General features: G+C 40.4%; 1 pseudogene; it reads right to left on the bottom strand.

The window, feature by feature from the left end:
- Positions 1–2,698: 2,698 nt before the first annotated feature.
- On the bottom strand, positions 2,699–4,070 carry LOC113902146 (annotated as a pseudogene).
- Between the last annotated feature and the right edge of the window lie 9,904 nt (positions 4,071–13,974).

The raw sequence follows: 13,974 nt of genomic DNA, 5'->3' as shown, positions 1-13,974 counted from the left end.
AAATAAATAACATGAATCAACTATAAGCTGTCTACAGGAAAGGTAAAATTTCACACTGATCAACTAATTTCAACAAGGATGCCAAGATAATTCAATGGAGAAAATGTAGTCACTTCAACAAATGATGCTGGGACAACTGAATGTCTATTCAATGTATTCAAAAGAGTGAAATTGGACCCTTAGACCATATATGAAAAATAACTCAAATAGGGTCACAGACCTGAATGTAAAAATCTAAAACTATAAAACCCTTGCAAGAAAACAGGAATAAATCTTCATAATCCTAAATTAAATAAAACCTTAGGTACAAAACCAGAAGCATAAGCACAGAAGAGAAAGTGGATAAAATGAATTTCACAAAAATTTAGAAACTTTGTACTTCAAAAGATACCACTGGACTTCCCTGGTGTTCTAGTGGTTAAGAATCTACATGCCAATGCAGAGGGCATGGGCTCAATCCCCAGTCCAGGAAGATTCCACATGCCCCAGGACAACTAAACCCATGTGCCACAACCACTGGGCTTGAGCTCTAGAGACTGTGCTCCACAATAAGAGAAGCTGTTCAAGGCATTAGATCTGATACAGTGCCTGAAGAGCTACTGACAGAGGTTCATGACACTACACAGGAGGCAGTGATCAAGACCATGCCCAAGAAAAAGAAATGCAAAAAGGCAAAATGGTTGTCTGAGGAGGACTTACTGTGAAAACAAGAGAAGCAAAAGGCAAAGGAGAAGAGGAAAGATCTACTCATCTGAATGCAGAGTTCCAAAGAATAGCAAGGAGCAATAAGAAAGCCTTCCTCAGTGATCAATGCAAGAAATAGAGGAAAACAATAGAATGAGAAAGACTAGCGAACTCTTCAAGAAAATTAGAGATACCAAGGGAACATTTCATGCTAAGATGGGCACAATAAAGGACAGAAATGATATGGACCTAATGGAAATTAAGCCCTTCCTAACCTAATGGAAGCAGACGATATTAAGAAAAGGTGGCAAGAATACATATAAGAACTGTACAAAAAAGATCTTCATGACCCAGATAATCACGATGGTGTGATCACTGATCTAGAGCCAGACATCCTGGAATGTGAAGTCAAGTGTGCCTTAGGAAGCATCACCACTAACAAAGCTAGTGGAGGTGAATGGAACTACAGTTGAGCTATTTCAAATCCTAAAAGATGATGCTGTCAAAGTGCTGCACTCAAAATGCCAGCAAATTTGGAAAATGCAGCAGTGGCCACAGGACTGGAAATGGTCAGTTTTCATTTTAATGCCAAAGAATGCTCAACTACTGCACAATTGCACTCATCTCACATGCTAGCAAAGTAATGCTCAAAATTCTCCAAGCTAGGCTTCAACACTATATGAACTGTGAACTTCCAGATGTTCAAGCTGGATTTAGAAAAGGCAGAGCAACCAGAGAACAAATTGCCAACATCCATGGGATCATCGAAAAAGCAAGAGTATTCAATAAAAACATCTACTCTGCTTTATTGACTATGCCAAATCCTTTGACTGTGTGGATCACAACAAACTGTGGACCATTCTTCAAGAGATGGGAATACCAGACCACCTGACCTGCCTCCTGAGAAATCTGTATGCAAGTCAAGAAGTAACAGTTAGAACTGGACATGGACCAGCAGACTGGTTTCAAATCAGGAAAGGAGTATGTCAAGGCTGTACATTGTCACCCTGCTTATTTAACTTATATGCAGAATACATCATGCAGAATTCCAGACTGGATGAAGCACAAGCTGGAATCAAGATTGCCGGGAGAAATATCAATAACCTCAGATATGTGGATGATACCACACTTACGGCAGAAAGTGAAGAATTAAAGAGCCTCCTGATGAAAGTGAAAGAGGAGAGTGAAAAAGTTGGCTTAAAACTTAACATTCAGAAAACTAAGATCATGGCATCTGGTCCCATCACTTCATGGCAAATAGATGGGGAAACAGTGGAAACAGTGACAGACTTTATTTGGGGGGGGGGGGGTCCAAAATCACTGCAGATGGTAACTGTGGCCATGAAATTAAAAGACGCTTGCTCCTTGGAAGAAATGCTATGGCTAACCTAGACAGCATTTTAAGAAGCAGAGACATTACTTTGCCAACAAAGGTCCCTCTAGTCAAGGCTATGGTTTTTCAAGTAGTCGTGTATGGATGTGAGAGTTGGACTATAAAGAAAGCTGAGTGCCAAAGAATTGATGCTTTTGAACTGTGGTGTTGGAGAAGACTCTTGAGAGTCCTTTGGACAGCTAGGAGATCCAACCAGTCCATCCTAGAGGAAATCAGTCCTGAATATTCATTGGAAGGACTGATGCTGAGGCTGAAACTCCAATACTTTGGCCACCTGATACAAAGAACTGATTCATTTGAAAAGACCCTGATGCTGGGAAAGATTGAAGGTGGGAGGAGAAGGGGACAACAGAAGATGAGATGGTTGGATGGCATCACGGACTCAATGGACATGTGTTTGACTAATCTCTGGGAGTTGGTGATTGACAGGGAAGCCTGGTGTGCTGCAGTCCATGGGGGTCACAAAGAGTCGGACACGACTGAGCAACCGAACTGAACTGAAACAACATGAGAAGCCCACACCCCACAACTAGAGAGTAGCCCCCACCCGCTGCAACTAGAGAAAGCCCAAGCAAAGCAATGAAGACCCAGCACAGCCAAAAATAAATGAATAAATATAATTTCTCTTAAAAAAAAAAAAGACACCATCAAGAAAATGAAGACAATGCATAAAATTGAAGTAATAAATTGCAAATCATGTTTGGTAAGGGACCTTCCTTACCCAGAATATAGAAAGTACCGTCTTAGAACTCAAAAATAAAAAGACAGCCCAATTTTTTTAATGTGCAAAGGAATTGAATAGACATCTTTTCCAAACAAGATATAAAAATGGCCAAGACAAAAAAAAAGAATTCTTTTTTTTTTTTTTTACTTATACTGCTTTTTATTCAAATCGTCATTAAAAACGTGTTCATTGTGAAACCGTCATCAGTCTCTTCGCTGGGGAACACGGGAGGGTGCAATAGGAAGAGACGGCTTGTAGTTTACAGGAGGGCGTGGTGGGTGGGGGCGGGGTAGAGCTGCTTGACCCTCCTGTAGCGCTGTTTTGATGTAAAATCGGAACAGAAAATTAACTTTATTTGAAATGCATTGACCCTTCTCCAAGCAGCTGATAACACATGGTAAAAGCACACTGATTCTAGATGTTCCCGAATGAAAAGGCTCATCCTTTGCAGACTACCAGCACATGCATCCACTTGGCCAAGCTGTTTTCCTGCTGGTAACTTCAATTCCTGTTTTAAAAACCATGCCAACTCCTCTTGGGTGTTCTGATTGATGGAGCTGGCAGCACAGGAAGCCAGGCCTGTTCCAACAAAGGTAAGCAGAAAGCAGGACCTGTCAAAAGGCGCTGGAGCCAGGGCGAAGCTGGCCGAGGTGGTGCTGACGACCAGGCTGTGAGGGGACAGCCGGGCCAGAATTCCTGGCAAATCATCCGCACGGAGCTTAATCTGTTTCCACTGCTTCTCTTCTTTCGTCTCTTTCTCCAGAGCTATGGAGCCCTCAATTACTGAGGTGGGTTCTAGTTCTATCAATGGTTTTTCACTTGGCTTCTGGACAGAGACAGGCTGGAGGGTACAAGAGGTCTCATCTCGCATATTTTGGCTTTGGCCTCATCCAAAGAAGTTTTTTCAAGGAACGGAGATTCTGCTGGTTCTGGCTTCGGTTTTATTTGCTGCTTGAGGCTTCTGTTTAGTTGTGTGACATACATGTGCCGGAGGAAGTTGAAGTGTTGAAATGTGACCCACTGCTGATTGACGTTCCTGAGAAGATGCAGGAACCTATGAGGTGACTCCCGCGTGGCTCTTCTTTCTAGATACCAGATGCATCCTCCTCCCCAGCCTGTCAGGAAGTGTGAGGAGAGAGTGTGCGGGGATGTGGCCATCACTCAAGAGTTCAGCCACGCCCTGGGAGCCCCGTGTCCTCTCTCCTCACCGGTTGCCGGGCGCCGCCATCTTCTTCAAAAAATCCTAATAAAAGAAGAAAAATGGGGGGGAAAAATGGCCAAGACATACGTGAAAAGATGTTCCACATAATTAGCTGTTGTTGTTGTCACTAAGTCATGTCTGACTCTGCAGCCCCATGGATGCACCACGCTGGGCTTCCCTGTCCTTCACTACCTCCTGGAATTTGCTCAAATTCATGTCCATTGGGCTGGTGATGATATCCAAACATCGCCCTCATTAGCCACTAGGGAAATGCAAATCAATGACAACTTCATACTCACTAGGATGGTTATAATCAAGATGAACATTAGCAAAAGCTGGTGAGTGTATGGAGAAATGGGAGCACTCACAGATTGCTATATGGAATATAAAATGGTGCAGGAACTTTAGAAAACAGTTAAACATCAAAATGTTAAACAGAGTTACCATGTGACCCAGCAATTCTACTCCTAGGCATATAGTTTACAGAACTGGAAACATGTTCACACAAAACCTTGTATCCAAACCTTCCTAGCTATTATATGTTCATAATAGTCAAAACGTGGAAACAGTCCAAGTGTCCATCAATAAGAGAATGGGCAAACTGTGCTAAAAATCATAAAATGTTTTTGGCTATAAAAAAGGAATGAAGTACAGATGCATGCTACAACATGGATGAACCTTGAAAACGATTATGCTAAGTTAAAGAAGCTGCTTACAAAATGTCACAAATTGTATGCTTCCATGTGTGTGAAATGCCCAAGATAGGTAATTCCATGAAGGCAGAAAGATTTGTGGTAATATGGAGAAATACTAATGGGTATAGAGTTTCTTCTTGGGATGATGAAATGCTCTACATTTAGGTAACGATGATGGGTGCACGTATCTGTGAATATACCAGAAACCACTGAGTGCAGACTTTCAACAAATGCATTTTCTCTTACGTGAATTATCACTTTAAAAAAAGTTTTAAAGGAATGGAAAAACATTCATCATGCAGACACCAATTGAAAGAAAGCTGGAGTAGGCACCTGACATAGTGAAACCTATAGAAACAGAAGACAGAACTGTGGTTGTCAGAGGGATGGAAGAGGAAGAAAGGGGGACTTGTTCAGTGGGCTCTGTGAGTTTCTATGAGTTTCAGTTTCACACTATGAAAAAGTTCTAGAGATCTGTTGTACAACAGTGTGAATATACTTAACACTGCTGAACTGTACACTTGAAAAATGGTTAAGATGGTAAATTTTTTACCACAATTTAAAAGAACGTTTTTAGATCTCAGCACAACTATGAAAAAACACATTAAAAAGAAAGCTGGAGTGGCCAACTACATCTGCTGTTATTCAGTCACTAAATCATGTTGGACTCTTTGCAACCCCATGCTCTAAACATCAGTCTCCTCTGTTGTCCACTCACTCCCAGAGTTTGCTCAAACTGATATGCATTGAGTTGGTGATGCTATCTAACCATCTCATCCTCATCCTTCTCCTTTTACCTTCCATCTTTCCCAGCATCAGGGTCTTTTCCAATGAGTCAGCTCTTCCTATCAGATGGCCAAAGTATTGGAGCTTCAGCTTCAGCATCAGTTCTTCCAACAAATATTCAGGTTGATTTTCTTTAGGATTGACTGCTCTGATCTCCTTGCAGAATCTTCTCTAGCACTACAATTCCAAAGCATTAATTCTTCAGTACTCAGCCTTCTTTATGCTCCAACTTTCACATCTGTACATGATTGGAGTGGTTTGTCATTTCCTCCTCCAGTCGACCACATTTTGTCAGAACACTTCACTATGATCTGCCATCTTGGGTGGCCCTGTGCAGCATGGCTCATAGCTTCTTTGGGTTATGCAAGCCCCTTCACCATAATGCTATGATCCACGAGGGGCCAATGACATTAGTATCAGACAAAGTAGAATTTAAAGCAAAGAAAATTATCAGGGATAAAGTGGGACATTACATAGTGATGAAACGATCCATTCACCAAGAAGACAATAATCCTACATGATATGCTTCTAACAACAGAGATTCAAAATATATAAGCAAAAACTGGCAGAACAGAAAGGAGGGAGAGACATTCACAATTTTAGTTGGAGTGGTCAATACTCTTCTGTCAGTAATACATACATAGAATGAATAGACAAAAAATCAGCAAGAAAAAGTCAGTAGAATTGATCATCAAGCTACTAAATTTAATTGACATTTATAGAACGCTCTACCCAATACACATTCTCTTAGAGCATGTGAAACATTCACCAAGATAGGTCATAAAATGAACCAAATCCTAACCAATTTAAAAGAATTAATATTATAAAAGAATTAGAAGAATTTAAATTATGTAAGGTATGTTCTCTAACCATGATACGATTAACCTAGAAATCAGTAAAAGAAAAGTCATTTCTGTTAGAAAACTAGGAAGGAAAAATCTCCAAAAGGAAAATCTCCAAATACTTGTAACAACACACTTTTAAATACTCCATGGGTTAAAAAGGAAGTATCAAGGGAAATGAGAAAATATTTTTACTCAAATAAGAATGAAACTACAACATACCAAGCTTTCTGGGTTACAGTTAAAGTACACAAAGTCCAGTGTAGGTCCTGTGCAGATATCTACAAGTAGTGAATAATATACCCAAGGTATTGTGACTCTGCCAAAACATACAAGTGCTTGTGGTTGCCCAGAAACGGAAAGGAAAATAGAACTCGAATCCAGAAGTCACCTGTTCATTTGTATCGCCATCGGCTATGGTGAGTGACATGACTTCATGTAACTTGAAAGGGAAGTTTGCAGAAGTTTGTTGGGGCACCCGGATAATCAGTGAGCCCTAATATCAATATATCTGTTACAGTGACTGCGAGTGTAACAGGGTTCCATGGACCAGGGTGATAATGGCAAAGGAAGGAAGTGTGAGGATTTGGAATATTGGTTCAGTTGGTAAAGAATCCGCCTGCAATGTGGGAGACCTAGGTTTGATCCCCTGGTTGGGAAGATCCCCTGGAGAAGGGAATGGCTACCCACTCCAGTATTCTGGTCTGGAGAATTCCACGGACTATACATACAGTCCATGGGGTGGCAAAGAGTTGGACATGCCTAAGCAACTTTCACTTTTGGAGGCAGAGCCAATAGGACTGCTGATAGATGCCAGGGTACAAGAATGGGGGAAGGCAAGAAGGAGGCCTGATTTATGAAAATGAGTCAGTCACCTTAGAAACCTGAGAGAGGAAATAGTAAGTGCAAAGACCTTGAAATAAAAGCAGTTTTATGGTGTTTTAGGAACAGACTGTGGAAATGTAATAAACTTGGGGGATAGTAGTAGAATATGATGTCAGGAGGTAAGAAGGAATCAGATCATATGGTGCCATTTAGGCTGTTAAAAGGGAGTTTTTATCTCATCCCATTGAAAACAGGAAGTCACCAAAGGATTTTTTTTTTAATTAATTTATTTGGTTGTGCCAGTCTTAGTTGCAACATGCGAGTTCTTAGTGGCAGCATGTGGGATCTAGTTCCCTAACCAGGGATCGAACCCAAACACTCTGCGTTGGGAGCATGGAGTCTTGCCACTGGACCACCAGGGAAGTCCCTGGTTTTAAGGATTTTAAAGGATTTTAAGGATTTTAAACAAAGGGCTGACATTATTAGCTTTAGGTTTAAGAGCAATCCTGCTGGCTCCCATATGAGTAAGAGAGGGATAAACTGTGAGCCAGTTAGGAGACTACTGCTGTAGACCAGGTAAAAGATGATAGTAGTCTGAACTATGGTGATAACAAGAGATAGAGACTGAGATACGCAAATAAATATGGAATGTATTTTTTTGGTAATAGGATTGATTAGGACCAAGTGAGTCATCAGGTTACCTGATTATAATATATTCAAGGTGTTGTGACTCTGCCAAAACATACAAGGTCTTGTGGTTGCCCAGGAATGGAAAGAAAAATAGAATTTGAATCCAGAAGTGACCTGGTCATTTATAGCTCCATTGGCTATAGCCAAAATATTTTTGATAGCTACTTAGGCTCTGGAAAGACCAACTGGCAATTGGACTCAAAGCATTCAATTGTTGAGCCTCTATTACAAATTCATAGCAATGATATGGAAACTAAAACGAGAAAACAAATAGAAAAAAAAAAAGAAGAAATTTGCTGGAGCCTAAGCCAAGATAAGTGTTTCTATGGACTAGAAATGGGGAAAACATCACAAAATCATGTGTCAGCAGAACCCAGGGGGATGCTAGCCACTATTTTAGACCAAAAGTAATCCAGAAATAGTTTTCTTGTTCTCCTGGGTGCTTGACACCAGCAGCAGCAGCTCTGTTATAGCTTCTTGTTTACACGGATTGTAGAAACCTAAGAATGGGGAATCAAGCTGCTTCTGGCTGGCTCTGCAATTTCAGCCTCCAGGCTGAGTACTGGAGTCCAGGACAGGAAAGAGGCACCCTAGGGAAAGAAATGTGGATATATCAAACCAGTCAATCCTAGAGGAAATCAACCTTGAATATTTTATTGGAAGGACTGATGCTGAAGCTCCAATATTCTGGCCACCTGATGCGAAGAGTCAACTCATTGGAAAAAACCCTGATGCTAGGAAAGATTGAAGACAAGAGGAGAAAAGGGCGACACACAATGAGATGGCTGGATGGCATCACCAACTCAGTGGACATGAGTTTGAGCGCACTCTGAGAGACACTGAAGGACAGGGAAGCCTGATGTGCTGCAATTCATTGGGTCAGATACGACTTACTGACTGAACAGCAGCAACAAGAAGCAAATAAACAAAAACTGTCTTTTCCACTCTAAATGGAACTACAAAATAAAATTGCAAAACATCAAGAACTCAAATGCTAAAAAGGACTTCCCTGGTGGCTCAGACAGTAAAGAATCTGCCTGCAATGCAGGAGACCAGGGTTCAATCCCTGAATCTGGAAGATTCCCTGGAGACGGGACTGGCTACACACTCCAGTATTTTTGCCTGGAGAAGTCCATGGACAGAGGAGCTGGGCAGGCTATATAGTCCATGGGGTCGCGAAGAGTCACACAGGATTGAGTGACTAACACTTTCTTCTTTGTAAAGCCAAAAAAGGCAACGATTCAATAACTGAGCTGAACACACCTAAAAGGAAGTTAATTAAAGAGGCTAAGGAGGCTTCCAGACATAGATAAGGAAATCTCATCCATACTTACAAAAAAAGAATGGGCTAAAACTGGCATACACAAAACAAGAACAGTTGCCTAGGGGTGCCATAATAAGTTACCACAAACTGGATGGTCTTGTTACCAAATTAGGTTGGTTTGTCCACTTGTAGCAAACCAAACCACTGACATGACAAGCTCTGCAGCAAATAATGCATTTACTTACAAGGCAGCCAAGCAAGGAGAGAGTGAGTCTCAGACCTGCCTCCCCAAAGGTGAGGGGCTGTGGGGTTTGTGAGATAAAGAAGCAGAGTGGTCTGAGGTGTGGGGATTGTGGGGAAAGGTGACTGGAAATAAGAAAAGGGTAAGGTAATTACATTTTCCAGGGGTGCAATAAGCTACATTAGTCTTCACAGGATGCCAGTTCAGAAAATGGCAGAGAGCTCAAGATCTGAGGGTGGAGTTTTAGGCCCTCTGACATCAAAAGGTCAAATAGTGGGCACTGGTGCATGCCAAGTTGAAGGAGAGGCGGTCCTAACCAGTCTTAACTGGCTTGAGCTAGAAGGAGACACAGCTGACTCCAATTTCCTGAAAAACAACGCAGGCAAACATCTTGTATAAGCAGCATCTTGGAGGACAGGCAAGTTTTTGGTGGTAACAATCAAAATGACTTTGATCAACAAAGGCAGGTTACAAGTGCAATGGATTTAACCCGTGGTTTCACTTAAGAACAAAAGAAATTTATTCTGTCATAGCTCTGGAAACTAAAAGTCCAAAATCAAAGTGTTGCCAGAGCCACACTCTCTCTCTGAAGGCTCTAGAAAAGAATCCCTCCTTGCTTTTTCCTCATTTCTGGTGGCTCCCAGCAACGCCTGGCTTTCCTTAGCTTGTTGCTGCGTCATCCTAACCTCTGCCTCCATCTTTGCATGACACTCTTCTGTAGGTCCTCGCCTTTTCTTCCTAATTACATCTGCAAAGACCCTCTTTCCAAATAGTGCACACTGTAAGGCCTGAGTGTACATGAATTTTAGAGTGAGGAGCATGATTTTACCCACCACAATAATTAATAAATAATTTTTGAAGTTAAAAGTAGCCCCCAACCCCCCAAAAAAGACACTGAATCTAACAGCTCTATATGTAGACAGAGAGGTGATGATCTCTCTCTAATATTTAACTATTAGAGTAAATATTTTTTATTTAGGGTAATATTTTTAGGGTAATATTTTATTTAGGGTAATATTAGGGTAAATATTTTTTCCAGGATGCATGAAACATTTTGAAAAATCTACCAAATATTCATAAACAAGAGAGTTCCAGAAAAACATCTACTTCTGCTTTATTGAATATGCCAAAACCTTTGACTGTGTGGATCACAACAAACTTTGGAAAATTCTTAAAGAGATGGGAATACCAAACCACCTTACCTGCCTCCTGAGAGATTTGTATGTGCGCGACTGAGCAACTGAAGAGAACTGACCAAGTAGTGGTCCACAGGGGAAGTTTTAAAAATCCCTAACCACCCTTATCATATATATAATGTTATCTGACCATAATGCAATTAAATTGAAAATCAATAATTAACAGATTTTTCGAAGCCCTAGAAACCCAAATGTATCTCTAAACTAGTCATGGTAAAAAAAAAAATCATGAAAATTCCAGATTATGAAAAACTAGATGATAATGAAAATGCTACATTATCATAATTCGTGGAAAGCTGCTAAAGCAAGTATTTAGAAAGAAATTCAGAGCCTTAAATGCTGTCAGTTAACAAAAAAAGGAAAGAAGAGATGTACTTAGCTTAGGATGTTATAAACACTACAGAACAATAATAAAGAAACAGAAAGGAAAAAAAACTAATGAAAAATGAATAAAATGTACTGTGATGAGAGTGACAAAGAAATATGAAGGATCCAAACCAAAAAGTTAAACATTGAAAGCCAAGTGGACAAAAATAGAGCAAGCTTAACAAAAGAGAAAAGATGTATATTAGCATTTAAAGGGGGGCAAACAGCTACAAATATAGTAGAGATGTTTTAATGTGTAAGATAAAACATTTGAGTGTCTTTATGCCAAATTTGAAAACAGAGGTGAAAAACAGAATGCCCAAATAATCCAAGAGCTAAAAAAGAACATAAATTAGTAGTTGTGCATTCTAACCTAAAAAAAATCTGCCTGGCCCTCACAGATTTGTAATCCCTAGCTTATATAAAGTAAGAGTTTTGTGTTTTTTTTTAATTAAAACCTCTCCAACTCAATTTAAAAGTCTTGATGCTTAAACTGGAAAGAAAATAAAACCATGAAATGAATTATGAGGGTAGATATAGCAATCTTAAATGGACTATTTCCAAAACCAGCTCAGCAGCTAAAAAAACAAACAAACCAAGAAGTTAACCAGAAATACAAGGGCAGACCAACATTGAAACATCTTTTAATGAAATACATCAAATTAACAGGCAGATGAAAAATCATTTGAACAGATTCAGCTATTCGATAAAATACAGCACTCATTCAGGTTTAAAAGAAAAAATCTCGGCCAAAAAAAAAAAAAGGAAGCAAACTGCTTTAACTTGGTACTTACCAAACCTTCTATTTTGAGGATGGTAGTGTCAGATCAGTATCGCCTCCTTTCCCTCTTGGAAATTACCAAAGCCACAGCAACAAATAAAACACAGAAAAACAAATTTCAACCTCAACAAAATGTTGAAAACTCCAGTTCCCAAAGTAAGGGGGAGGGATGCCAAATAAGAGAGGAATCAGAGAGAGAATGTCCGCCAGTGCTCCTTTCACAAAAATTCAGGAAGCTACTCCTCCAAGTGTTACCAGCCTGGGTTCTTGGACTCTTTAATCAGTAAAGCTTGATAAGAGGCCAGACCAGGAATGTAGTCAAGGCTCTATTGGGACTTACGCTGTAGCATGAGGCAGTGAGAACAAGTAACATGTGCCCTTTTTCACTCCCTAAGATGAGTGGAGGGGGCAAATAGGGTGAGGGTGAAGGCGGATTGGTGGGTTGGGTGGAAGGGGTGGCTTGGGTGGTCGGCCAGCCCCTTGGTGGAGATGTGTGTAGGGATTATCCGTGGTACCCTGCTATTGCTCCTGGCACCTCAGAAGTGGCAATTGGGTTTTGGCCTTTTGTATCTTACTGTTCATACTTTGCTCCAGCTGAGTATTCATGCAGTTATTCTTAGTTTCTTATGGTTACTTTGTGTTCTGATGCTCAGAAACTTTAGTCGAGGTACATAAACTCCAGTAATGGGTCCTAGGTCCTGGCCTGTCTTACAAAATTAGAAGCATATTCTGTAGTGAAAAAGCCCAAAATATCTTATTTGCAACAAGAAGAATGAGATGCAATGCTTAGGGACAGAATCTACTTAGGACATACTTTGGTTCCAAGAAACAAAATGTATGGTCCTGAAAGATGATTTATTAATTTTCATCTCCAGGAAACAATTTGTCCCCATGGCAGAAGGAGAGAGAAATGTGACATGATGAACAACTCTGTGGCTACCTGTCACCCTTTGCAGAGGAGAAATAAAAGCTAAATCAAATTAAACAAAAACTTGGATCAAAAGAAAAATTAAGGCTAGTGTGGAACACAACCTAATCTCCTTTGTACAAACTTTCTACAAAAGCAGTTTTAGGAAAAAAATTACCTTATTCAAAAGTGAGTACAGGGACTTCCCTGGTGGTCTAATGGCTAAGACTCTGAGCTCCCAATGCAGGGGGCCCAGGTTTAATCCCTGGTCGGGAAACTAGATCCCACATGCCACAACTAAAGATCCCACATGTCCCAACAAAGATCAAAGATCCCACATGCTGCAACTAAGATCCAGTGAAGCCCCACCCCCCCAAAAAAAAAGTTGACTTCTGGTTTGCCCAGGTCCTCTTATACGTGGATATTTTTGAATAATAATAAGTACTACTTGACCCGGGATCATTGAACCTGTGGAAATGGAGGAGCCATGCATAAGGAAGGCCAAGTATAAGTTGTACTCAGATTAACTCTCCACATTGTTCAAAAGCCAACCGTACTCGTAAATGAAAGAATCGAATAGGCAATAAGCACATAAAAAGCTATTCAACATGATTGATCATCAGAGAAATGCAAATTAAAACTATAATGAGATCTCATTACACACTCACCAGAAGGGCTTACCATGCAAAATGATTGACAATACCAAGTGTTGTCCTAGGACCTAGGACCCATTACTGGATTTTATGTACCTGGACTAAAGTTTCTGAGCATCAGAACACAAAGTAACCATAAGAAATTAAGAATAACTGCATGAATACTCAGCTGGAGCAAGTATGGACAGTAAGATACAAAAGGCCAAAGTGTTGCAAGCATCTGGAACAACTGAAATTCTCATACATTGTTGGCAGGATTATGAAATGGTACAGACCACCTGACCTGCCTCTTAAGAAATCTGTATGCGGGTCAAGAGGCAACAGTTAGAACTGGACATGGAATAACAGACTGGTTCCAAATAGGAAAAGGAGTACGTCAAGACTGTATATTGTCACTCTGCTTATTTAACTTATATGCAGAGTACATCATGAGAAATGCTGGACTGTATGAAACACAAGCTGGAAGCAAGATTGCCGGGAGAAATATCAATAACCTCAGATATGCAGATGACACCAACCTTATGGCAGAAAGGGAAGAAGAACTAAAGAGCCTCTTGATGAAAGTGAAAGAGGAGAGTGAAAAAGTTGGCTTAAAGCTCAACATTCAGAAAACTAAGATCATGGCGTCCAGTCCCATCACTTCATGGCAAATAGATGAGGAAACAGTAGAAACAGTGACAGACTATTTTTTTGGGCTCCAAAATCACTGTAGATGGTGACTTCAGC

The sequence above is a fragment of the Bos indicus x Bos taurus genome, chromosome 12, assembly GCF_003369695.1.
Source record: "Bos indicus x Bos taurus breed Angus x Brahman F1 hybrid chromosome 12, Bos_hybrid_MaternalHap_v2.0, whole genome shotgun sequence".
Classification (NCBI taxonomy): Eukaryota; Metazoa; Chordata; class Mammalia; order Artiodactyla; family Bovidae; genus Bos; species Bos indicus x Bos taurus.
The sequence above is the reverse complement of the archived record's forward strand: the minus strand, read 5'-3'. Positions and strand labels throughout refer to the sequence as shown.